The sequence below is a fragment of the Lepidochelys kempii genome, chromosome 9, assembly GCF_965140285.1.
Source record: "Lepidochelys kempii isolate rLepKem1 chromosome 9, rLepKem1.hap1, whole genome shotgun sequence".
Taxonomy (NCBI): domain Eukaryota; kingdom Metazoa; phylum Chordata; order Testudines; family Cheloniidae; genus Lepidochelys; species Lepidochelys kempii.
Window position 1 is genome coordinate 19,813,692 of NC_136388.1, and position 27,315 is coordinate 19,841,006.

The 27,315-nt window shown below is 37.8% G+C and overlaps 1 long non-coding RNA gene across 4 annotated transcripts in view; it reads right to left on the bottom strand.

Annotated features, from left to right (window-relative positions):
* Positions 1-10,182: 10,182 nt before the first annotated feature.
* Positions 10,183-27,315, bottom strand: part of LOC140916868 (uncharacterized) — a 312,730-nt gene continuing 295,597 nt past the window's right edge. For all 4 annotated transcript variants that reach the window (XR_012160675.1, XR_012160673.2, XR_012160674.1 and 1 more), the window contains 2 exons: positions 26,330-26,383; positions 10,183-10,580 (listed from right to left, as the gene is read on the bottom strand). This is a non-coding gene — a long non-coding RNA (uncharacterized LOC140916868). The remainder of the gene's footprint in view (positions 10,581-26,329; positions 26,384-27,315) is intronic.

Sequence of the window (27,315 nt, forward strand, 5' to 3'; positions counted from 1 at the left end):
TGGGAACCACAGCTATAGCGTATTAGTTGGCATCTCAGTGAGAGGGCCTTCCCCAGTTAGATTAAGTACATGCCCAATCTCTTCCCACCTTGTTGACATAGACCTGTCACTGCGTAACACCAGGCTTCATTGAACCCGTGGTTGGGGGGTTGCGATCACAGTTTTCCTTTTCCTAGATAGGCTGCCCTCCCAGACTAACAGGCTCTAAATGCACTGAGCTATTTGGTAATTTACAAGTGCCAGATACCCACCTTTTACAAAAATGCCTCTGCCATGTGAAGGTAAGTAATGGGGAGTTTGGCTGTCAGAGGTTATCATAGATGCCAGCCTTTCACAGGTGTTGGGAGCTCATCCCCAACCTCACCCCAGCTATAACAGTCCTTTTGGGAGCTTGCTTTCTAACATCATTATGTTTTGTAGCGCCCAAAGTTCTCGGTACAGAGTGATGTGCGCACATTAAACCTTGTTTCCTGACTCTTGCATTTTAATGTACCATTTTTGGCATGGAATACCAGTTGGCATACAATTTTTGGCATGTAATTTAGCTGTAATTCAGTGACAAAATATTTTCAAAGGGTCATGATCCTGACCAAATGCTCAGTAAATTCAGGGGGAGAAGGATGAACACTAATATAAAATGTAGATGTGTTATAAATCTAAGTAGTGAAAAGTATTTAAATTATATATTGTTTTCATTAGTGTCGTCATCTGCATCATTGACAGTTGGTGTGTGTTTGTAACCAAGGGAACGCTGTCTTCACCTATTAGAGCAAAAGTGTTAAAAGCCAACTGCAAACATCCCCGGTGTTGCAACTCATTATTTTAATCTCAAAACTCTTGATATTAATATTTTTACTCAAAGCCCCATCTTGTGGAATTAAGTGATATGTAAGCATCTCACTTTCTTTAAAAGAAAAGTGGATGCAGAAAAAAAGTATAAAAATGTAAAAAGAAAATGAGTACTTGTGGCACCTTAGAGACTAACCAATTTATTTGAGCATGAGCTTTTGTGAGCTACAGCTCACTTCATCGGATGAAGCTGTAGCTCACGAAAGCTCATGCTCAAATAAATTGGTTAGTCTCTAAGGTGCCACAAGTACTCCTTTTCTTTTTGTGAATACAGACTATCACGGCTGTTACTCTGAAACGTATAAAAATGTGACTCCCTCAAGGCTGAAAAACCCAGTCTAATAAAAAGAATCCCACATCTATTATTTCTAAAAATCTCACGATATTTTGGAGCCTGACTCATGATTATTTTTTTGAACTGCTTTGAGATGACAATACTGCATAAGAGTGGGAGAGGAAGTGATAGTTTGTTAACTGACTAGTTCATGGACAGTTGGTTTTCTCCTAATGAAGCACTCTTTTCAGGAATATTTGTAACACGGCCATAAAAACAAACAGTAATCTGCCTATGATGAACATTTAACATGCCAAGTTTTTACAAGTAGATTTTTTTTTTGTTTACAAGGTTAAAGACAAAGTAGGTTGACAACCTTTAAACAAAACATGAGCGGAGAGAAGAAAAGGCTTTTACTGAGTTAAAAACATCTAAGTTTTTATAAATTAGAATAGCAAATTGCCTAAGCAACCTGTAACAGGGGTGTTACGCAAAATGTGCAGACAAGCATTGCTTCCACACATGAGTTATCTGCATGTGCAAAGTAGTTTATACACAGAGGATGGGGGTTTGCAGGGATTTAATATGATGCCCTTACTGTCTGAATCTAAAAATTCTGGTTCTTTTGGTATTTAAAATATTGGTGAGATACTGTGGTTTACAAAGAAACAATTAGGCAGGTATAAGAACTACTGTATAAAAAGGGTTTCAACTCAGGGTATATCCATCATAATGAATCCAAACTAATACTATGATGGATTTGGAGCTGTTCTGCAAAAATAATGTCTAAATACTGCATGTTAGCTGAGGTATCAGGATGTTTACTGTCTGAATATGTGGAATATGACATGCTTCCAGGCCTGTATGCACCTCTGTACTTTTGTGGTGTCTCTGAGTACACAACCACAGGGGTCAGGCTTCGTACTTTACCTACCCGGGGTAGAATTTCAAATTTCTCCCACTCCTAGACCAGGCCCTGTGTATCAACAGTTTTTACCCTGAGGTTTGATCTCCTTCAGGCACTTGCAATTCTTCTCTTCTGTAATCTGTGATCAGTGGTATATAATGACAAATTGGCTTTCATACAAAAAAAAAAGTATTTTCTATTTTAGCAGTAGGAACAAAGCTTTTATAGAATAAGGAATTTAAAACAACAGTCTCTACACACGTCTATTTTATCTAAAGCCCTACCATCCTTTAAGAGGGACTTAGGCAGGCAAGCCCCATCTATGTCTTGTTTCCCCAAACAGCTCCCACCTCTCAGAATAGGAGCAGAGGGAAGAGAAGGATTTTACTGAGTTAAATATTTTTAACTTTTTACAAATTATAATAATATTTGCACCTATGGGGCAAATTGCCTAAGCAACCTGAAACAAAAGTGTTATGCAAAATGTGCAGATGTGCATTGTTTCCTTATAACTCTGCATTAGCTATTTGCATGTACAGGTGAATACAGGGTTCCTTTTTATCCTGGCCAAGTTATTTCATCCTTCCGTGTTCACAGGCCTATTCCTGCCCTGTTTTCAAATCAGTTTTGTACATTAGCTGGAGAGGAGGCAAAACTGCCAAGGAGAATAGGTTCTGGCATTGTCTGTTAACAATTCTTAAGTGAGATGAGAGGTGGCTATTTTGCGCCATTCATTTCCTTCCTGCCTGTTTTTCAGGACAGCTCCCTAATGTAATATATTGATATAATAAACACCCCAGAACCCAAGCCAACATACAGTATTCAAGCAGTATTACAAAGCAGCTCCAAATCCATCACATATAAAAATGGTTACTAGCACTGAGTACGTTGGGCCAGATTCACCAGTATACTGTGTGTGCTTTGCAGGGGTGGAGGAGCCCATAACAGTCAGAGCATACTAGTGAATTTGAAATATGTGAAATAGTGGAAGTGTAAATGTATAGTTGGTAGCAGTTCACCAGTGGTGCTGAGGATCTTGTGCCAACCCTCTGTGACCCTTGAGCACTGCATAGGGAGTCAGAAAACTGAGCACATTCCCACTGTCTATTACATAATAGTTATGTGCAAGCCTATGGAGAGCTGGCATGGAAGGCATTTTTGGGCTGGCTGGTGGTGGGTCCAAAAAGATTCCAATTTGCACGAATACAATAGCCCCACATTCTTGCCATGGATTGAGGTGAATTTCACCTCCCCAAGCTCTCTAGCTCAGAGTTTGAATACCTGGGCTTTAAGTGGTGGGCAGTTAATTTCACCCCTCAGTAACAATATACACAATACACAACATACTTTGACTGATCCATTGATTATAAGATCACATCTGAAAAAAAAAAAACAAAGAAAAATACTAACAAATAACCCACGTGCCTCTCCAACTATCCACCCACACTATATGAGGCTGATTGAACAATTATTTCCTTAAAAAAAAAAAAACTGAGTTAAAAGACCTGAAATAATGCAGTGAAAATTATATAGCAATTACCATTTCAAAGTCCATTCCTGCAGGGCATACAGATTTCCTGCAGGGTAGGACAATGCTTTGCAATAGAGATTCCCTGCAGGACTGAACTGTGAACTTTTCAGTGATTGTAACTCAGTGCCATTTCTCAAAAAGTGCAGCAGACCCATGACACCCCTATGATCCAACCCTGTGGGAGACAAGTACAGGCTCACAGCAGGAGTGTTTGACAATAGAGGCAGTGGGGTCAGCAGGAATTAGAACTTTGAAAATGCTTATTTATGTTAGAATAACACCAACAAAAGCATTTTTGAGCAAATTCAGCATATAAAGGGGCTATCTGTAGATATGACTTGTAAGAGAAACAAGTCGTCTTTAAGCCTCTCTCCCCTTCTCCTAATCAAAGCTGGCATCCCAGAGGTGATCATTCACCATAGATCTTCACATGAACAAGAATATCCATGTCCAGATCTCAATCCTTCCAAGAGAAATAGGGATAAGCCTCCTCTGCAGTACTGTCCCCGTGTCAGAGCCAGCAGAACATCCACTGTGGGCAGAGCAGTGGCCCTTGAGAATGGCCACACCATGGGAAAGCTAGTGCATCTACAGGTTGAATTACCTTTTCCATAGCCCCATCTGTGCAGTTCCAGAAAGCGTGGTTAGTCGGGAACACAGAGGTCAGGGAGCCAGTGTGAAAGCCTCCAGTGTTTTTTTTTTTCAGAATCCATGCAAATTTGAGGTATTGGGCAGATAAAAGCAGCAGGTCTAGCTCTTGGTTTGCCTGCTTTATACCATGCTCATCACCTTCAAGGATTATTTGTCCATTTACCTCAGCTCCCTACCTCCATGAACAGCACTATAATTCTGCAGAGGGAAGAACTGTGATGTATTCTTCTCTCCTTGGGCAGTGGGTTTACTTGTCTTTTGAACAGGTGGGTTGATTAGATAGAAACTCAGGTTGGCCTTTTAAAGCTTTCACAACCCAGAAGGATGGATTTTACACACACACACACACACACACACACACATACCCTAAGTGTAATTAAACCAGTTTACTAATTTCCTCAGTGTTCTACAGTTTAAAGTTCCACTTTAAAGAGGGCTTAAAGTCTCTCCTCCATGTCATTTTGAGTATTTTCTCCATGCTGTTATACTGGATATACAGAATGACATTCAGCTGCACATAAAGCCATAATAAGAAGATTCAAAGTGAGAGGGGGGAAATGGAACACTGAATGTGATGCACCTGGAATACCTATCATCAAAGCAACTGGTGCTTATCTTCTAATTGAAGATGATCCTTATTGATATTATGGAGAGCTCACATCTATAAAGACTGTGTTTTCTCAAAGGGAAAATGAACCCTTATGAGTTAGAACTAATCAAAAACAGTGCCCTACATGACTCAGACATTTTCTGTGACAGAACTAGGACTTAGATATAGAGATAATGGCACATCTGCTGTGAATAGAAGCCTAACAGAAATAAGTTCCAAGAGGTGAACAAATTAGAACTAGAAACTTAAACTTCAATTGTACAGCAACATCAACTGAAATATATATCCAGTGATTTTAAGAATGATTTCAATAAGAGGTACAAGCCTTTGAGACTTGTATTTACTTACAGAAATATTAGATTATGCTATCCACAGATCTATGTGGGCTTAATACGATAAGTCAGTTTTCAACAGAAATAAATCCAACTCTCTTATCACTAGCTATTGTAAAGTGTCTCCCCTCTCTTTCTCTTTTGTGAATCACTACTATTCTATATGCTGACTATAAAATGAAAAAAATTGTTTTACTATCATATATGCTTAAAGGAATCATCATAAGGAATGTGAACATCTAAAAATATGGAAAAATCTACAAATCCATCGTGGAATCGTCAAAAATAGCTCCCTCTTTGCAATAATACAATACGCCTGGGTTTCATGAAGACATTCAATTGGGGAAAAAGAAAGCATGGATTGCAAATGAGAGGTAAATAATATTCAGACTATATAAATAAAGCTAGATATGCTATAAAGATAAAAATAGAAAAGATAGGACATCCTGGGAATTACAGAGATGAGACTGGCTCACAAGTTTCTTTTAAAGTAAATAAAAAGTTTACCAACCCTATAGATACAATGCCCATTCAAGTTTCCACACGTCGCTCCAGAAGAATTCTAGGAAGGAATGGTTTCAGAGTAACAGCTGTGTTAGTCTGTATTCGCAAAAAGAAAAGGAGTACTTGTGGCACCTTAGAGACTAACCAATTTATCTGAGCATAAGCTTTCATGAAAGTGAAGTGAAGTGAATGATGAAGTGAGCTGTAGCTCATGAAAGCTTATGCTCAAATAAATTGGTTAGTCTCTAAGGTGCCACAAGTACTCCTTTTCTTCTAGGCAGGAAGGCATTGTGTTTCCATGTGCAGGGCCAGTTAGACTGGCAGAACTGCAGGGTCTCAATGAGACAATGGTTTAGGGAGGAGGGGTTAGATTTATTAGGAACTGGGGAAACCTTTGGGAAATGATGGCCTGTACAGAAAGGATGGGCTCCACCTAAACCAAAATGGAACCAGATTGCTGGCACCTAAAATTATAAAGGTCCTAGAGCAGTTTTTAAATTAAGGGCAGGGGGAAAGCCGACGGGTGCAGAGGAGCAGGTGGTTCAGACAGAGACATCCCTTAGGGGAGGATCTACTAATGGAGATTCTCTATGTCCTAGTAAGGAGGAGAGGATGGAAGATAAAATACAGGTGGGATCTGATGAGAAACAGTCAAATGGAAAAAAAGTCTCATTCAATTACATCATGTAATGGGAGACAGATGAAAAGTGACACATTTTCAAAGTGCTTATATACCAATGCTAGATGTCTAAATAATAAGATGGGTGAATTAGAGTGTCTCATATTAAATGAGGATATTGATATAATAGGCATCACAGAAACTTGGTGGAATGAGGATAATCAATGGGACACAGTAATACCAGGGTACAAAAATACAAAACAGGTTGTGGTGGTGGGGGAGTGGTACTATATGTAAAGTAATGTGTAGAATCAAAAATCTTAAATGAACCAAACTGTACCATAGAATCACTATGGATAGTAATTCCATGCTTGAATAATAAGAATATAGCAGTAGGGATATATTACCGACCACCTGACCATGATGGTGATAGTGACTGTGAAATGCTCAGGGAGGTTAGAGAGGCTATTAAAATTAAAAAAAGAACCTTAATAATAATGGGGGATTTCAGGTATCCCCATATTGACTGCGTACCTGTCACCTCAGGACAGGATGCAGAGATAAAGTTTCTTGACACCTTCAATGACTGCTTCTTGGAGCAGCTAGTCCTGGAACCCACAAGGGGAGAGGCAATTCTTAATTTAGTCCTAAGTGGAGCACAGGATCAGGTCCGAGAGGTGAATATAACTGGACCACCTGGTAATAGTGACCATAATATAATTAAATTTAACATTCCTGTGGCGAGGAAAACACCACAGCAGCCTAACACTGTAGCATTTAATTTCAGAAAGGGGAACTGCACAAAAATGAGGAGGTTAGTTAAACAGAAATTAAAAGGTACAGTGCCAAAAGTGAAATCCCTGCAAGCTGTATGGAAAGTTTTTAAAGAAACCATAATAGAGGCTTAACTTTAGGGTACAACCCAAATTAAAAAAACATAGGAAGAGAACTGAAGAAAAAAAAAAAGCTACCGTGTCTAAACAACAAAGTAAAAGAAGCAGTGAGAGGCAAAAAGGCATCCTTTAAAAAGTGGAAGTTAAATCCAAGTGAGGAAAATAGAAAGGAGCAAATGAAATGTAAAAATATAATTAAGAAGGCCAAAATAGAATATGAAGAACAGCTAACCAAAGACTCAAAAAGTAATAGCAAAACTTTTATGTAACTACATCAGAAGCAGGAAGCCTGCTAAACAACCAGTGGAGCCACTGGACAATTGAGATGCTAAAGGAGCACTCAAGAATGATCAGGCCATTGCGGAGAAACTAAATGAATTCCTTGTACTGGTGTTCAAGGTAAAGGATGTAAGTGAGATTCCCAAACCGGTGACAAAGCTGAGGAATTGTCCCAGACTGAGGTGTCATTAGAGGAGGTTTTGGATTAATTGATAAACTAAACAGTAATAAGTCACCAGGACCAGATGGTATTCACCCAAGAATTCTGAAGGAACTCAAATGTGAAATTGCAGAACTATTATCTGTAGTTTGTAACCTATCATTTAAATCAGCTTCTGTACCAAAGGACTTGAGGATAGCTAATGTGATGACAATTTTTAAAAAGGGCTCCACAGGTGATCCCGGCAATTACAGGTCAGTAAGCCTGACTTCAGTTCTGGGCAAGCTGGTTGAAACTATAGTAAGAAGAAAATTGTCAGACATGTAGATGAACATAACTTGTTGGGGAATAGTCAACATGGTTTCTGTAAAGGGAAATCATGCCTCACCAATCTACTAGAATTATTTGAGGGGGTCAACAACCACGTGGACAAGGGGTATCCAGTGGATATAGTGTATTTAGATTTTCAGAAAGCCTTTGACAAGGTCCCCCACAAAAGGCTCTTAATCAAAGCAAACTGTCATGGCATAAGAGGTCCTCTCATGGATTTGTAACCAGTTAAAAGATAGGAAACAAAGGGTAGGAATAAATGGCCAGTTTTCAGAATGGAGAAAGGTTAATAGCTTTGTCCCCTCATGAGTCTGTACTGGGACTAGCCCTATTCAACTAATTCATAAATGATCTGGAAAAAGGGGTAAACAGTGAGGTGGCAATATTTGCAGATGATACAAAACTACTCAAGATAGTTAAGTCCCAGGCAGACTGTGAAGAGCTACAAAAGGATCTCTCAAAACGAGGTGACTGGGCAACAAAATGGCAGATGAAATTCAAAGTAGTGCACATTGAAAAACATAATTCCAACTATATATATAAAATGATGGGGTCTAAATCAGCTGTTACCACTCAAGAAGGAGATCTTGGAGTCAGTGTGCATAGTTGTCTGAAAACATCCACTCATTGTGCAGTGGCAGTTGAAAAAGTGAACAGATTATTGGGAATCATTAAGAAAGGGATGGATAATAAGACAGAAAATATCAGAGTGCCTCTCTATATGAATCCATGACATGCCCACATCTTGAATACGGTGTGCAGATGTTGTCGCCCTATCTCAAAAAAGATATATTGGAATTGGAAAAGGTTCAGAAAAGGGCAACAAAATTTATTAGTGCTATGGAACGGCTTTCATATGAGGAGAGATTAATAAGACTGGGACTTTTCAGCTTGGAAAAGAGACGGCTAAGGGGTGATATGATTGAGGTCTCTAAAATCATGACTGGTGTGGAGAAAGTAAATACGGAAGTGTTTTTTACTCCTTCTCATAACACACAAGCTATGGGTCACCAAATGAAATTAAAAGGCAGCAGGTTTATAAGAAACAAAAGGAAGTATTTCTTCACACAACACAGTCAACCTTTGGAAATCTTTGGAACCTTTGGAAATCTTTGCCAGAGGATGTTGTGAAGGCCAAGATTGTTTGAACTATAACAGGGTTCAAAAAAGATAAATTCATGGAGGATACGTCCATCAATGGCTATTAGCCAGGATGGGCGGGGATGGTGTCCCTAGCCTCTGTTTGCCAGAAGCTGGGAATGGGCGATAGGGAATTGATTCCTTGATGATTACCTGTTCTGTTCATTCCCTCTGGGACACCGGCATTGCCCACTGTCGGAAGACAGGATACTGAGCTAGATGGCCCTTTGGTCTGACCCAGTATGGCCGTTCTTATGGTCCTCCTGTTGGTTTGTTTTTAGCAGCTGTTGAGACAACCCCAGAAGTGGGTGAGATCATTCCTCACAGTTAATTATGTAGTGTTTCGGAAACTGAGTGGAGTCAATCTGTGTATACAAAAAGAAAAGGAGTACTTGTGGCACCTTAGAGACTAACCAATTTATTTGAGCATGAGCTTTCGTGAGCTACAGCTCACTTCACTTCACTTCACTCAGCTAACTTCATCGGATGCATCTTTTTCTTTTTGCGAATACAGACTAACACGGCTGTTACTCTGAAACTTGAGTATACAAAGTAATTTACAGTGCAGATAATTTCTGCAAGGCATAACATTACCACATCTATGGCAAAAGAGAGTTAGGTTCTTTTCACTACCATCATAGCAGTGGGATATGTTTGTAGGAGTTATTTGAGTCCTTTTGTGAGATAAGCAGGGCGCAGGAACATATCTTTTATTGGACCAGCTTCTATTAGTGAGAGAGAGACAAGCTTTCAAGATTATACAGAGCTCTTCTTCAGAACTGGGAAATGAGTCCTTGTGTATCAGACAGTGTTCTTTGACACCATCAACCAAAGTTTTCTTTCCTCAAACTTTCAATGATGTAGGCTCAGATAATTGTATTTTACTTTGAAACATCTTTGTGTTCTACATGCACTAAAAAAGTCTTAAAAATCTGCATCCCTACATTTTTTTGTAATTTTATTACTCAAAAATGGCCCAGTGGTTTATCATTCTAAACAAACAAACAATCACAAACTTCAGTGGAAACCTTTAATGCAACATTTCAGGCTGGGATATGTTTTTATTGCTATGTTATTAACCATACAAAATAGAAATTGCTATTTGAAATGCTGACATTCTTTTCAGCCTATGTTATCTATGGATTATAGATCTCCCTAGTGGATTTGATGTTTTTGTCTAAGGAGTTAGATGGGGATTGAAATAAAAAAGTTCATGTGTGTATAGGAAAGAATTCCTGAGTTGAAGGCATATTTTATTCATAGATGAAGGATATAAAGTTTACAGAGTGTTTTCCTCAATCTCTATTGTATATATTATGTTCTCTAGTCACCATAGACTTAATCCAGCTCCCATTGAAGTCAATAAGACCTGAATAAGACTTAGTTCTGGACTCTTCTGATATATTTCCCATATATCATCATCTCACTGTAAGGAGTTCCTGCTTTTTTTTTTCCTCTCCACCTTCGCCTTTGAGTACACTTTTTAACATCCATTGTACATCTGGAAGAGAAACATATGAGGAACAATTTGCTTTATTACATACAATATATGCCATATGTATTAAACATTTTATAGATTTATGCAAACTGTGGAAGAATTAGGGATTACAATTTGGAATTCTCTGTGCAGGCCCATCTTTTATGCACTTCATTTCTTTTGCTGAGAACTTCTGTTTAGTGTCCTGCAGGAATAGTCACAAAATATTACTACCTATTCCTTATCCACAGTCATAATATGGTAAAAGTCTGAATGTTTCCCATCAACGGGCTAATTTGAAAGGAAACATTTATAAATTGTTTTATATGTTAAAGTATTATTTTTCTCACAGTCAAGAGTCTATGACTGATGATGAAATATTAGGGCTTTCAATGTCTTAATTTGTCCATCATCTTTTCATAACAGAGTGTTTCATATCCTACAGAGCCTATCATAAACCATGCAAAACCTACTTGAACTTATGTGGGTGGCAGTTAAAAATAACGAAAGCTTTCCAACTAACTTCAGCTAGGCATTGTTTTTAAATGCTTTCCACATACACTCAAATAGGTTTGGACTAGTTTAGGGTAGGCACAAATGTGAACAAGGCTTCTGTTCCAAAAAGAAGAAAAATGAATTACTTGTGCATGTTGAGAGCTTTTGCTGTATTAAAGATTTGTGTTCTTCTTCTGACAATGTTTCAGTTTGTTTTCACATCACACACCATGCACAGTGGTAAGAAGGGGATCACATGAAGTATAAAAAAAACTGTTAACTTTGTAGCACAGGTGGGCATGAACTGAACCGCCAGATCTCAACACCTCAAACTTGGGGGATGTGCAAAATCTGAACCCAGATCTTCCTGGACTCTTACCTTTAGAATGCCCCAAATTAAAAAGAAAATTGATCCAAACACCCTTCATCTCTGAAATCGATACAGCTCCAATTTCTGGTAAACATACCTGCATCTTTCTTCTGAACTGCCTAAAAACAGGGGATGCCAATAGAAGAAAGTGACACAGCCTTTGCTGTACTAAAAGCACAGTTTTATCTCTAAACAGACACCTGAATCTTTAGTAGGTGAAGGCATTATCAGGCATTTGTGCAGCAGCAGGAATAAGAATAAGAAGAGGAGAAGGTAAGGAATTCTTCACCTATAAGGATATGGTATAACACACTGACACTCTTGCTAACTGACAAATGCAACAATTAAAGTTTTAAAGAGAGAAAAAAAAACAATTGTAATGGTTTTCTTGGCATCTTAAATAGTGAATAATAGTGTAATATGTTCTATTTAATTTACTTAGCTGTACATAAATAGCTGCTGGTATTATTTATTACACTAATAACTAACTAACAGGGGACCAAATGCTGTTTCTCTTACTCACACCAGAAGCACCGCTGTATGACCTTCAGCTGATTGAAATCAAGGCAGTATTTGAATTAGTAAAATAGTCCTCAACCAAAAAACAAAGAAACAAACAAAATTTTCAATCAGAAAATGTCAAAATGAGATGCTAACATTTTCAAAACATTTATCCATTTTTTTCCCCCAAACAAAACTGTCAAAATAGGATTTTGTGAACAATATTCTGTTTTGTTGAAACAGAGTTTTCCAATGGAAAACTATTTTGATGAAAATTTCCTATCCAGCTCCAGACATCACTAAAATTATGCAAATGTGTCTAAACATTATATAGAAAATAATCCTATATTAGTAGTGGGATGGACATCATGCGGGACTTTTTGATCTCTAATAATGATTGGTTGATTTTTATTTATAAGCAATGGGTCGCTAATGTTTAGCCACTGTTTATCTAATATAGATCAAGAAAATATAAAGTTGTGTACTGCACATCTCTCTACGATGATCAAACCAACTTATCTAGAAGCTGCAGAACTAGAATTGCTACAGATAGTATAAAATTTTGAACAAAGACTTAAAGTTAGAACAAATTCTGTTCATCTTATTCACAGTAGTTGTTGCACTTTCTTGCATTATGTTCTAAAAGTGGTCAGGTTTGGGCTGCAGTGGATTTCCAGTGACAGCATATTGCAGATCCATGAACCTGCCACAGAGATGTCCCTGCCAATAGCTCCCCATGATTTCCACTCATAGTTGTAGGTAAGAGGCACAAAGTAGAGAAGTCATTGGAGTAACAGTTTTATTCTGGTTTCTCTCTAGTTTTCTCTCTAGTTTTATTTCATATGGTTTTACACTGGAGAGTCCATGCCAATTTTGCCTGCAATCAACTAAAATTTATTTAAAATTCATTTTGGTTTGCAAGTCAAGAAAAAGGATAGAAAAGTGGAATAGGTATTAATGGAACCTTGTAAGACATCAATGACTGCCAGCAACCTTTACTTGATTGAAAAAGATTTAAAAGAACAATATTTTATATTTTCCCACATTTTTGTTTGTTTTTGCCAAGGACAAAATTAATTAAACTATAAACAAACTGGGAGAATTATTATTACTTATCAGGAGAAAACTTGATAAAAATATATTAGATAAAGAAATTAAGTATAGGGTACCATAAAGTTAAAAGTTTGATTTAAACCAACAAAACCATGGAAATTCCATGGTAAAATTGGTGCACCATCTTAAGTTCATCTAGTTTAACATAGGTATTATGACCTCAGAACAGGGAGTTGTCTTCAAAAACCATATGTGCTACAGAAGGTCTGTTCAAAATGTGAATCCCATAGAAGATTTAACTTGGGATCCCTTGTCTTTTGTCAGTTTAAATCAAGGTCTTACTGTGCAACAGTGTGTGATGTGTGTGGGTGTTTACACACACACACACAGATAGCTAGCTAGCTAGAAATATATGTTAATCACGCTGCATGAAAGGGAAAAAACAGGATGGCAATTCACTATTTTCTGATGTGAACAATGACTGACTAGAAATACTGAGTGCAGTTAATGTGCTGCGAATAAAAGATGCATCTGAGTGTGAATTTTTGTCTTCCTTAATCATAAAATCCCTGTCAGTTGTCAAAATGTCAAGATGTTTTGACTTCACAACAAATGAGGAGGTTGAAGCTTATAAAATAGCATGAGAATAGGAATACAACAAAACCCTTGATTTTCTGTACATTTTTTCTATTTACTTAGATCAGGTATCCAAAAGTGCAAATGTCTGTCTTTTCCGTTAAATTATTCTCTGCAAGACTATGATGTCAGACACTTGTATTATATTAAATCAAGTATGTGTGTGTTTCCAGGGTGGTGGAAATCAAGTACCCATTGAGATATGGGGTTCCATTTTCACAGCCTAAACTTCCGATAATCACAGTATCATATGAAATCATCCACTTTGCATGTATGCGCAAAACAGTCCACCAACCACCAATAGACTGGTGATGTATTTCAGCATACACCTGTATAATCATGTTGAACCATATACCTGTATGCAAGGATAATACCCGCTCATCTACAACAGTGTATATTCAAATATTGTTTGCAATAACACATTTGTGATAAACAATGCTGCACCAAGTACGTATATACCACACCTAAAACAAATATACTTACTTATGTAAGGTTTCAGAGTAACAGCTGTGTTAGTCTGTATTCGCAAAAAGAAAAGGAGTACTTGTGGCACCTTAGAGACTAACCAATTTATTTGAGCATAAGCTTTCGTGAGCTATGGCTCACTTTATCGGATGCATACTGTGGAAAGCACAGAAAATCTTTTTATACACACGAACTATGAAAAAATGGGTGTTTACCACTACAAAAGGTTTTCTCCCCCCCCATTCTCCTGCTGGTAAAGCTTATCTAAAGTGATCACTCTCCTTACAATGTGTATGATAATCAAGGTGGGCCATTTCCAGCACAAATCCAGGTTTTCTCTCCCCCCCCCACCCCAAACCCACTCTCCTGTTGGTAATAGCTTATCCCCAGGGTTGGATTTGTGCTGGAAATGGCCCACCTTGATTATCATATACATTGTAAGGAGAGTGATCACTTTAGATAAGCTATTACCAGCAGGAGAGTGGGGTGGGGGGAGAGAAAACCTTTTGTAGTGGTAAACACCCATTTTTTCATGGTTTGTGTGTATAAAAAGATCTTCTGTACTTTCCACAGTATGCATCCGATGAAGTGAGCTGTAGCTCACGAAAGCTTATGCTCAAACAAATTGGTTAGTTTCTAAGGTGCCACAAGTACTCCTATACTTATGTAAGTATATTTACTGGTGTTGTTACCTGATGATATACCTATAACAATAAATAACCACCTTTTACACAGTTTGGCACAGTGCAGGACTTGAGCAGGGTGGTTTTATTCCTTGTACACTTCTGACTGATAGAGCTGTGTGGTTCAATTTGAACCCTTGTCTGAGAACAGCCTCAGGTCTGCACCAGCAACATCAAGTACCAACCCCACAAAGGAACTGGCAAAAAGCAGCAGTGCTTTAGCCATGCCCTTTCCCTTGACAACTGCCTTGACTCTCTGAGGGGAAATGATGGAACCAGATGCTGAGATAACACAAAGGGGCTGGTACAAGATTGGGATATGTCATGTTAGCTACACCTACACTACATCTTTTTCTAGTCAATTCTAATATGAGAGAAACCTACTTAAAAGGGTAATCGTTTTGTATGGACAACTTTTAGCAAACAAATAAGCACAGAAATATGGTGTGTTTGTTTCGAGGTTACATTAGTGATCTTTCCTGCTCCTTGACTCATCCTTTCAAGTAAGACAAACAACTCTACAAAAATAAATTTGATACAGCTACTGGCAGCTTTCAGGGTGGTTTTCATTTGCAATCTAACAAACAATGGCTAACACAGCAGTGAGACTGCAAGCTTTTCCATGCAAGCCCACAAGGAATTGGTCACTAGAGTTTAAGTCTTTAGTGGACATCTTACTCTAGAACATTCACATTTTAATGCACATTAATCTGAATAATGATTACAACCAAAGCTATAGAGTGGCTCACAAGAAATACATCACCAGCAAAGAAAGGGAAATAAAATGGCAGAAAATATAAGGGAAGTTATTTTTCAGGGATTGTTTGTTAGGTAAAGACTTCCTAGATGTAATAAGTAGGACATATGTACTAGAAAGCCCAGGTGGGCAATAGATTCAATAACGGGATGACATGGCAACACAACATGGGAATGAAGCATATTTACTCTGACATTTAGAAATAACCAGATCCGATAGATAGATAGATAGATAGATAGATAGATAGATAGATAGATAGATAGATAGATAGATAGATAGATAGATAGATAGATAGATAGATAGGAAGGATCTGGTTATTTCTAAATGTCAGAGTAAATATACACACACACAAACTGATTTCTGGGAGCTGTTAGTAAATCCTAAATTCAGGTGAACAGAGGACAAAATGTTAAAGATCCCAAGTCTCTAACAGTATACTGGAAGATTTTAAGAGTCAAATGTACTCTGCAAAACCAGTACAGGGAGCTGATCCTGTAACTGCTACTGAAGTGAGTAGTCTCACTGAAGCTTTTCTGGCATCCACAGCTTTTCAAGTATGTCACACTAGAAGTCAGTACACCTGCATATCTAAGCTGATATTTTTCTACACTCACTGTTTTTCAAGTGTTTCAGGAACTAGAATAATTGATTTGTTCACAACTTAAGAAAAACGGCTCCGTGTTCACGATTATCCAAAATCATGACTCCCTGTTAAATACCAGCAACTGTCCAAATACAGCATCTGACATAATGCTGTGTAGAAAACTGCAGACATGGAGTACTTAGTGATTTCATAAGCATACTTAACTTTGCTAGATATTTGTCCCTTAACTTTTTTTTAACATTATATTACAGGACTAAGTAATGGCAAATAGATATAGGTAGGACACAGTGCAAGTTAATTAAGGAACTGTTTGTGAAGGTCTAGAGTACTTAATAATTTTAGGAAGGCTTTGGCAGCGCCACACAGTTAGCACATGCCCCCATTCCAATCTCCTTTCCTCATCCTACTCCCTATTAGGGCACTTTGCAATGGATAGAAATTTCTCACTCCACCCTCAAGTAGGTTATCCTTCTTTTGCAAAATATTCCTGATACCTCTTTTCTAAGGATCCCATCCACGAAATTTAGCTGGTCTAGCTGCCTTTCTGCAAAACTCAGGCATCTCAACTTTTAAACTGTATTCACTCAAAAGGTACGTAATATCATCTTATGCTGCACAGAACATCTATTTGTAGTTAGAAAATGAATTTTGCCTAGATTGTCCAAAAATCCTGACAATTTTCCAGGGGAACCGTTTGCATGATCGGACTCTTTAGTTTGTGTATCAGAGCCTTAGTATATCATGTTCGCAAGTGAAGCCATGAAGTTCCATTGTAGAAGAAACAAAACATTTGTAACCACGTTTCACTTGCTGCTAGACTCAACGTAAGAAAATACCAGTGAATGTCAACAATTTGCCAAAAGTAATAGAGAAATGTAAATTAAATTAAAGAAAATATCATTCAGGAATCCTTACTAGTCATGGTAAGTATTCATAATGTACACTATGGGCCTGAATTTCAAAGGAATAAAGATGCAGTTAGGTATTTAATGGCATTTTTAGAAGTGCTTAATCAGATCAATTAACTCCCATTAATTTGAATCAGATTAGGTACCTAGCTGCATCTTTAGGTGCCTTAATACCTTTTGAAAATGTGACCCTATATTCAATTTTCAACTCTGAAGAAATCCTTTTGAAAGTGTAAAATGGATCAACATAAGATCGTGTGAACCAAATTCATTGATGTGTAACTCCACTGTAGTCAATGGTGTTAAAGAAGACATTTAAGAAGATTCCCTTTGACTTCAATTAACTGGGGATCAAGAGTAGAGGACCTTCAAAATCCCTAGATGGTCAGTCTGTAATGGTGACATGGACAGTACATACATTTATTGGGCTGGGATTATCACACACATGTATAGAAGGTATGCTACTGTTAGCCTTTTTGTTATTCTCTTTTCCATTTGTAATAGCTAAACAAGCACGTTTGCATAGCAGAATTAAGAATGCCTTTGTTTCAGTCAATTCTTTCCCCCCTTCCTTTGAAGTTACTTTTTAAAAGTTATAGCTTGCCCCTGAGGTTCAGAACTGAGATGGTGTCCCTTCAAAGACAAGTTAATGGAATGGGAAAATACATGCAGTACTTTATGAAATAAAAATAAATTTGCAAATATGCATTTTTTTGCCACAAGAAGAACAAAATATTTGTATAGCAATGGTCAGGTTAAATTATTATTTTCACGGATAGGCTCTGATACTGCTGAAATACAATAAGAATAAAAATCGGTGTCTAATTCTATAACATCCCATAATTTCAACAGGGAGTTATTTACAGAAGATGTATACTTCTATTTGGAATACACATCTCCACTTTTCCTTATTGTTCTGGACATTTCACCCAGTAAACCATTAGCTTCCTCTGAGGAGATAAGTAAATAGCACAATTTGTTTTCAAAGACGACTAGTGGTTTGTGAAATGTGAAAAAGTTCATGGTAAATGGGCAGAATGTTAGGAATAAATAAGAAAAAATGGGGCAGCAGAAATCTTTTATGATGACTTCTCGTATTCATTTAAATGGGAAGAGTTCCTTGCTATGCCTACAGGTGACAAGAAGAAACAAAGATTGCTGGTTCCTGAGAAAATGACTTTAGTACCGAGGTAATTTCAAAGGCAGGTTTGAAATGTAATCTTGTAAACCAAATTTAAAGAAAAATGTAGAAACATGAAACTTTAAAAACAATGGACAATTTAGTGAAATTATATCAACAAGGGGAGACATGGTATTTTGTAGCCTGTTAAACAAGCAAATTGCTTAAAACATGCAAGTAAATGAAAGAGGAATATAAAACCTATATCTCAGGAAGCTATAAGTCATATTCAGGCAGGAGCTTAATAGCCCCTATTGTAGCTGCTGCAAAACAATTTAGAATATAACCCTATTTTCACAAGGATTCATAACCCCACTTTCCAAAACATACACCTTTTTGAGGAAATATTCCATGCTTGCTTTGGCCCTAGGCGAGTTTTTCTCTTCATAGTTAGAATAAAATCCCATCTTTCAGGTGTTTGAGTTCTCAAGTTGAAAATTAAAAACAATATCTAACTAATACAGGACCTGATTCCACCAGGACCAGATGGTATTCACCCAAGAGTTCTGAAGGAACTCAAATGTGAAATTGCAGAACTGCTATCTGTAGTTTGTAACCTATCATTTAAATCAGCTTCTGTACCAAAGGACTTGAGGATAGCTAATGTGATGACAATTTTTAAAAGGGCTCCACAGGTGATCCTGGCAATTACAGGTCAGTAAGCCTGACTTCAGTTCTGGGCAAACTGGTTGAAACTATAGTAAGGACAAAATTGTCAGACACATAGATGAACATAATTTGTTGGGGAATAGTCAACATGGTTTCTGTAAAGGGAAATCATGCCTCACCAATCTACTAGAATTCTTTGGGGGGTCAACAAGCATGTGAACAAGGAGTGCATCCGATGAAGTGAGCTGTAGCTCACGAAAGCTTATGCTCAAATAAATTGGTTAGTCTCTAAGGTGCCACAAGTACTCCTTTTCTTTTTGCAAATACAGACTAACACGGCTGTTACTCTGAAACCAGCTACAAAAGGATCTCTCAAAACTAGGTGACTGGGCAACAAAATGGCAAATGAAATTCAATGTTGATAAATGCAAAATAATGCACATTGGAAAATATAATCCCAACTATACAGATAAAATGATGGGATCTAAATTAGTTGCTATCACTCAAGAAAGAGATCTTGGAGTCACTGTGGATAGTTCTCTGAAAACATTCACTCAATGTGCAGCAGCATTCAAAAAGGTGAACACAATGTTGGGAATCATTAAGAAAGGGATAGATAATAAGACAGAAAATATCAGATTGCCTCTATATAAATCCATGGTATTGCCCACATCTTGAATACTGTGTGCAGATGTGGTTGCCCCATCTCAAAAAAGATACATGGGAAATGGAAAAGGTTCAGAAAAGGGCAACAACATTTATTAGTGGTATGAAACAGCTTCCGTATGTGGAGAGATTAATAAGACTGGGACTTTTCAGCGTGGAAAAGAGAGGACTAAGGGAGCATATGATAGAGGTCTATAAAATCATGACTGGTGTGGAGAAAGTAAATAAGGAAGTTTTATTTCTCCTTCTCATAACACACGAGTTAAGGGGTCACCAAATGAAATTAATAGACAGAAGGTTTAACACAAACAGAAGGAAGTATTTCTTCACACAACGCACAGTCAACCTTTGGAAATCTTTGTCAGAGGATGTTGTGAAGGCCAAGAATATAACAGGGTTCAAAAAAAGAACTAGAGAAATTCATGGAAGATAGGTCCATCAATGGTTATTAGCCAGGATGGGCAGGGATGGTGTCCCTAGGTTCTGTTTGCCAGAAGCTGGGAATGGGCAATATGGAATGGATCACTTGATGATTACCTGTTCTGTTCATTCCCTCTGACATTGGCTACTGTTGGAAGACAGGATACTGGACTAGATGGCCCTTTGGTCTGACCTAGTATGGCCATTCTTATGTTCTTATTCACCATGAGTGTTACTTCTTGAATAGGCAGTATTACTCCAGAGGAAGGCACAACTTAATGTGAGGAAGGGTAATGGACTCTGCCCCATAAGGACTTCATTGGGAGTTTGTCCAAGCAAAAACAGAGGCAAATAAACTGTTACTTAGTGGTTTAATTTTGCTTACTTTACCAGTAGAAAGGGACTCGTTATTTTCCAGAAGGTTAATTGCAAGTATGTGTTTATCAGTGCAATTCAAGAGGAAGAAGCAGCACCAAACTTTAGGGACAATATGAAAAGGTTATCACTACACAAATCATGCCTGTGAAATATTGGTTGCTATCTGCTAATGGGTTTTAAATGGTTTGAATATGTCATGGCTCAGCAAGATTACAACATTCACAACAAAGTATACAGTAATTTCACTTCTAAGATCACTAGCTACACAATCAGTTGATCACTGTTGCTATTCTCTTATTTTTCTTCTGCATCCTTGATCAGGACTCACAAATGAATGAGGACAGATGCAAGGATAGATTTTAAGGGACAGGCTGCAACTTTATTAAAATTTAACATCAGAAAGGGACACTAGCTGCCCACATCCCCACCCCAGGGATGTACATGGGTCCAGCACACGGTTCACAAGGCATTTTTCATGGAGTCCATAACTCAGGGCAGAGTTTGCACAGCTCACCCCAAGGATTCAGTGTGCTCTCCTGGATCCTCTCACTTTCCCCTTTGTGAAGGGGACAGAAGTTACCAAAAGAGGGACCCCAGTTTGCAAGAACTTTTCCCCATAGACCTGGAGTCCACCAGTGAAATTGAATGTCTCTAATTTTCTAGTTGATAGCCTTTTAGCCACAGTGGAAACTAGACACGAGTTGTGATGACTTAATGTTCATACAATTCCTAAATTTTATATCTATTTAACCTGTGTCTCTATAATGCTATGAGGCATGTGAAAAAACCCCCATGAGGCCACAGTCAATTTTCTGTAAGGTAAAGATACTCTAACTTTCACAACCTTTCACTTTTCTGTTAGATGCTTTTCCTGCTAGAACTCTCTTTTAGACCCCATCACTTGAATTAAACCAACTGAAATTCCCTTAGTTTCAGTGGGCAAAATTTAGAGGTGATGTATATGTAAGTCAGAGCGGGGAGTAAGTTGCATTTTGGCAAGTAGCAGCTTTCATATCATCAGAAACTCGTTTTGAAAATATTGAAGGAAAATATTTTATTTATTTGATGGAATATTCAGTAAGGAGATACACTCCGTTGCCGGTGTATGCAGTCCAGTACATGGCCACAAAAAGGGTGCACAGACCTGGTGCTAGTTTTCTAGACAGGGGTGTACATCTCCCTTTATGAATAGTATGAGTACATAATAAGCTAGCATATTTTGTTTTAGTTTAGAGCACCTGGTAGAAAAAAGTCCCGAAAAGGGACAGAGTTTTTAATTTCACCTGCAGTGATTAGTACTGTATTTTTCTTTAGTCAAACAGTAGACCATAATTGAAAAATTGATAGACATTTAAATCTTTTTTAATTACCTCTCTATGCAGCATTGAAAGAATGGGTGGTGAGGAGATGAAGAAATAATCAACCAGTCAAATCACAGAATGCTGGAAAGGTCAGATTCTTACAGTTTAAGCACTGTGATTTACAAGAAATACAAACACATTACAATTCAGAAACTGCTTCTTTTTGACAGAGATTTAATGAGAATGGAGAAGGAGAATGTAATCTGCACTCAAAGCAAATGTAATCTGCACTCTCTCTACAATGAGAATATTCTGGTCCTCTTTAAATGCCCTTCTATGTAGCAAACTGAGCCTCCTAATCTGGACCATGTAGTAATTTAATTGCTGAAGGAATGAAAAATTAGTGATGGTTTCTGTAATGTATGAGCACCTGTACATGAGGAAATGGACAAGACCAATCTTATTTTTATACACCAGACAATTAGTAGCTTTCCTACACTACTGATCAATAGTGCACTTATTTGAATTCTTTCACCCTTATTACGTTTGGGGCTCATCTTTATAGGCTGAAGTGGCCTCACACGGACAGCACCACAGCTACTATATCTGGGTATAGCTAAATCACCCCTCTTACCCTTGAAAATGAAGACTATTGTTGGTGTTTCACCTCCGTAACTCCTCTTCTTCTTCCTTTGTTTCTACAGCTGCCCCCATACAGGGAACAGTCCTTTCTATGCAAATACTTTTCAGTAAAAATATAACTTCTCCATAACCGGCTGCTCCCTGGGAAAACCCACGGATTGCTGCCTATGTTTGGCTATGTAGGAGATAGAGTCACTGTAGTTTGGAAGCCAGGCACTGAACGTTCACATTTTATGATATTAGTGGCCTTCTGTATTATTTACATATTCATGCACTGTTTCCTTGTTGTGCACACTTTATTATTTTTGCAGGAGCAATAATAGATTCATTTACACAGGAGCTGGCACAGAGCAGATTGAGGAAAAAAGCCACAAAATTATTAATTAATTTTATGGTAGTGTTATGAGGTAATTGGAACAATAAATAGATACGTCTATTAGCAGAGCTGTCACCTCCAGTATTACTCGTTGGACTGCTTGCAAAGTTTTAAAAGGAACGGGTGGAGAAGAAGGATTATGCACATTTTTTCACTTGATGGAGTTGCTATGAAGCAGTTTATTGTAAAATATTGCACGCTCCATTAACTAGCCCCTGCACAGATATGGAATCTCAAGGTGTACTATGCATCTATTATGCTCATTATAGGCTGGAGCAGAAGAAGTCCTTGCACAGCTGCACAGGGCTCTATAAAAAGCTTCACTCTTATGTAGCTTACACAGAGCTTTGTCAAAATAGCAGCATTGCTGGGCTACAGGTGCTGCTAGTTCCCTGGTCTCCAGCAAAGAAAGATATCAAGGAAGATGGATCCAGATAGGAAAGGGCCAGAGTTATGGCATTGTCCACCTACAGTACCCTTCTGCAGAGAAAGGCTGGTGCATTCTGTTGGATGAAGCAAGTTGCCCACTTCCCATGCACTATGAGTAGCCCTGGAAAAGACTATACTAGCCTAAGGCACTGACTTGCCAGTGCTGTTCCTGGGCTGTGCAATTCCACACTGCCCCTACTCAGGGCTATAACAGAAATGCCAAAATCTCACCCTGTAAGTAAATCCTTTGCAGAAGTCACAGTCTATCAAAAATGTTCCCAATGTTAAATGTACCAGGGTTAAATTCTGCTCTCAATAAGACTGGGGTAACTACTGAAATTAGTATAGATTTTTTTCCCGATTTACACCGATGAAACTGAAAACACAATTTCACCCCAGATCTTTAAAATAAAAAACTGTATTTTTCAAAATTCTCTGCTTTATATTTTGGGTTGATTTGGACTTTGGAGTACAAAGGTAGACTACATGAAAGAATGGAACAGAAGAAAATATAATTAGATTTTAGGTAACCGTGTTGGTACCCCAAAATATTGGTAGTAAAGATACTTCTGTAAGTGAACACAGCAATTGTTATGTTTTCAACCATAGCTTTCACACAGGCTTGAGTATCAGAATCTGTTTTTATTGACAAAGAATGTTAGCCAAGGCATCATTTAAAAGTACAATATGTCACTGCGGTTTAAATGGGCCAAAAATGTAACTATCATTGTAATAGAATTAAACAACTAGATAAAATTTATGAGCATGCGGGAAGTGACAAAAACATTTATTAACGAGACTATTCCTGTGAATGAATTGTATTAGGTCCTCTATCCTAGATTTGGAAGTAAGGATTATAGACGCTCATAGTTAATGAACCACAGACTAAAGCAGCGTTTCTCAGCCTTTTTAGATTGGTGGTCCCTTATTCTGAAGTTAAAAATTTCCCCAATCCCTTTACATTTTACAAAAGTAATGTAAAAAATGTATCAGTGAGAATGATATGCCTATGTAATTTATTTGTGCATGTGTTTTGAGAGGCTGACAGACAGTACTCAACCATGAATAGCGGGGGTATATGGGGAGTAGGAGAGCAAGTTTTTCTTTGTTTTTAATTGTAACTAAAGTTCAACACTTCATGGCTACTCCCTCCCTGCTTCCCCCCACTCCATTGCCTTTAGTGACCTCCCTGGAGGTCACTGATTGAGAAGCAATGAACTAAAGAACTCTACAGTGCAAAAAAAAAATTAAAAAAGGCATTTGTTTTGCATAATACTACAATGTGGACTTTTTGTTTTGTTATAAATTCTGTTTTCTCATAATTTATACCCAAAACAGAGACAAACATATTCACAGGGCAGCACAGCACACAGTTTTGAAGACTCCGGGCCAAATTCAATAATACTGCAAAGAGGAATAATGCCACTGATTTCAATGGAACTGTGACTGCTAATGCCAGGATGAATTTGACCCACAGAATTTATGACCATCATGCCATGATTTCAAACAGTATAAACTAGACAAAAATGAATCATTTAATCTATTCATGCAGTATCCTCAAAAACAAATCTTCACCCAATCTATTAACCATCATCTACTGTCTGATGATTATGTTGGATGTTTATAAATATAAAGGGGCACATTTAGCCTGGAGGAACAGGTGCAGTTCTCAAGGAGGTTTCTGGGACAGGCTGAGTATGTAAATTCAGTCATTTGGTCTACCCCCAACTCCCACATTTATGTAAACTCCACCACCATTTACATTCATTTTGTGACCAGGAGGAATTAATCCCTGCCCTATAGACCCTCTATGCCACTTACAAGCAAGTAAAAAGGCCACAGGAATACCCCCCATTCATGGAAAACCTCAGTGAAGGTGGATTTTTGGAGACAAAGGGCTCTGGTCATATCAAGGGCAGGAAGCGGATTCCCCTCTATCCCTGAGCTAGCACATGGATGAACCTGGCCTATGATATCCTAAGTTACACAATTGTTTATGTCACCACTGAATTTGGCAAAGATAAATATGTCATTTCAGTCACTTTTACACTGGAGGATGATGCCTTTTTCTGGTCAGGATTCCTATGTGCTAAGCTAAGCAGTACTGCTTCCACTCTGTGAGTGGAACTAAAGAGTCTGGTTTCATCCTGTGTGAGTAGAGATGTCAAGTGCACACTATACAGACCCAGCCAGGAATATTTGCACTCATGGCTGTAGAAGGTCTTAGGCAAACAAACATGTTTCTTCCTTTAGTTCAAGAGTCAGAAGTTACTTTCCTGAAAACCTAGTTCCTTACCCCCATTGAATCAGCAAATGAGCAACTGAGGCTGCAGTTGAGGAGTAGGTTGATATGGCACAAGACTACGAAGGAACAACGGAACTAGATGTCAGTAGAAAAACAGAGGGAATAATCAAAGCTCAATAAAGAAAGGATGGTCCACTGGTCAGGGTGTTAGGCTTAGACTTAAGGGAACCAGTTTCAACTCCTTGCTCTTCTACAGACTTCTTATATTACCTTAGGCAAGTCACTTTTAGGGCCAGATTTTTAAAAGGTATGTGTACTCCTTTCAGTGCTCCAATACCGAATTGACTTACAAGCCTAAGTCTTACTAACAGTCAGCGAGACTTAGGATCATAAATTAGTTAAGGCTTAGTCTCTTTATGCCTCAGTTGCCTATCTGTAAAATGCGGGTAACAGCATTTCCTACCTCACAGAGACATTGTAAGGAAAAATACATTTAAGATTGTAAGGTGACCAGATGCTCGGGGGGCTAAATAAGATTCTATATATAGATGTGGAACCTAACCCCAGAGAATCAGACACAGGTTGATAGCCAACAAGTTCTCAAATACAATTTAGTTTTCCAAAACTATTTTTATGATCAGAGATAGAACGACTAGGACTGTAGGCTCCTTTTTTTATTAGTGAACAAATACAATTAAAATTTGAAATATAATTTGAATTCAAATTTAAAATTTGAAATATAATTTTTTAGACAATTAAAGGTCAGCTTGCATCAAAAATCCACATTTTTTGTATTTTCAATGCAAAATATGATGATAGCATAGAAATTTAATAAAAAGCAAAATTTCTGAGTCAAGAAATAGCCCAGAAAGATACTACAAAAATATTGACATTACATTTTACTGAAAACAATTTTTCCTTTTCTTACAGCTTGAGGTCTTATTTTACCTGAATTACTTCACCTCTCTAATCCTATCCTTGAAGATGAAATTGAAGCCATCTACATTAGTTTATTTCTTATGAAACAAAATACTTTCATTTCCATTCATAGTTACCTTTTAACCTTCCTGGATGCACACACATTTTCCCCTGGTTACACTCTCCCATCTCTAAATGAAAACAGAAAATAAAAGGGAAAAAAAAACAATAGTGCATGGTGAAATTACCTTTATCCTCACATGTGATGTTAAGAGAATACAGGAATAGTCTTTACTACCAGTTGGGTGAAAATGCTAGATTTACCAAAGATGGCTTATGAAAAGCTGTAAATTACTTTCCTTTAGGACAGCTTGGTTTTCTGCACCCCCCGATGTTCTCAGCGTTTGTCTCTGCCACACGTTTTAGGGGTTTTCCACCTTTAAGCTATGGCCATGTAGAATTTATGCCAAAAGGTGCTGCTGAATCAGCACAGACCTTTGCTATCCTAAGCATCTCCTTTCCCTGCCAGCACTGTTTTAGGTAATGCTGGCTTATTAAGGGTCCCTTCATCAAGAGAGAATTGTGATGACATTGGCCACTGGGGGTGGTGTGTCTGGATGTATTTTACCATTCACCCTGGGATGAATACAGTCCACTGCCTCACTCTGGGTTTTATGCAGTTATGCTCCAAACAGCTGGAAGTGCATTTTAAAAAAAAAATCTTCTGAGAATTTAAATACATTAGACTAATTAAAACTGTTGTACTTGTTTTGTGAGGCTCACTCTTATCTACATGATAATGATTTTGGCCTCAGCTGTTTGAGAAGTGTCTGTGGGTGGATACGGAGAGTGATAGATTCATAAAATGCGTCTTAAATGACTACAAAAGACTTGGCACTGCTTTGAATCATCCATCTACAGTGCCGCATTATTCAGAAAGTAATGCAACCCTGTAAATAATTTAAATGTACTTTTAAAATTTCTGAATGCTCCAGCATCTCCTCCCTCCCTGCCATATACTCAGAAAATTGATTTGACTATGACTAGACCTATGTTCTTAAATCGTGTAATGTTAATGTAGAAAAAGACTTCTGACAATAATGAAACTGGAAGCATTTCCAGC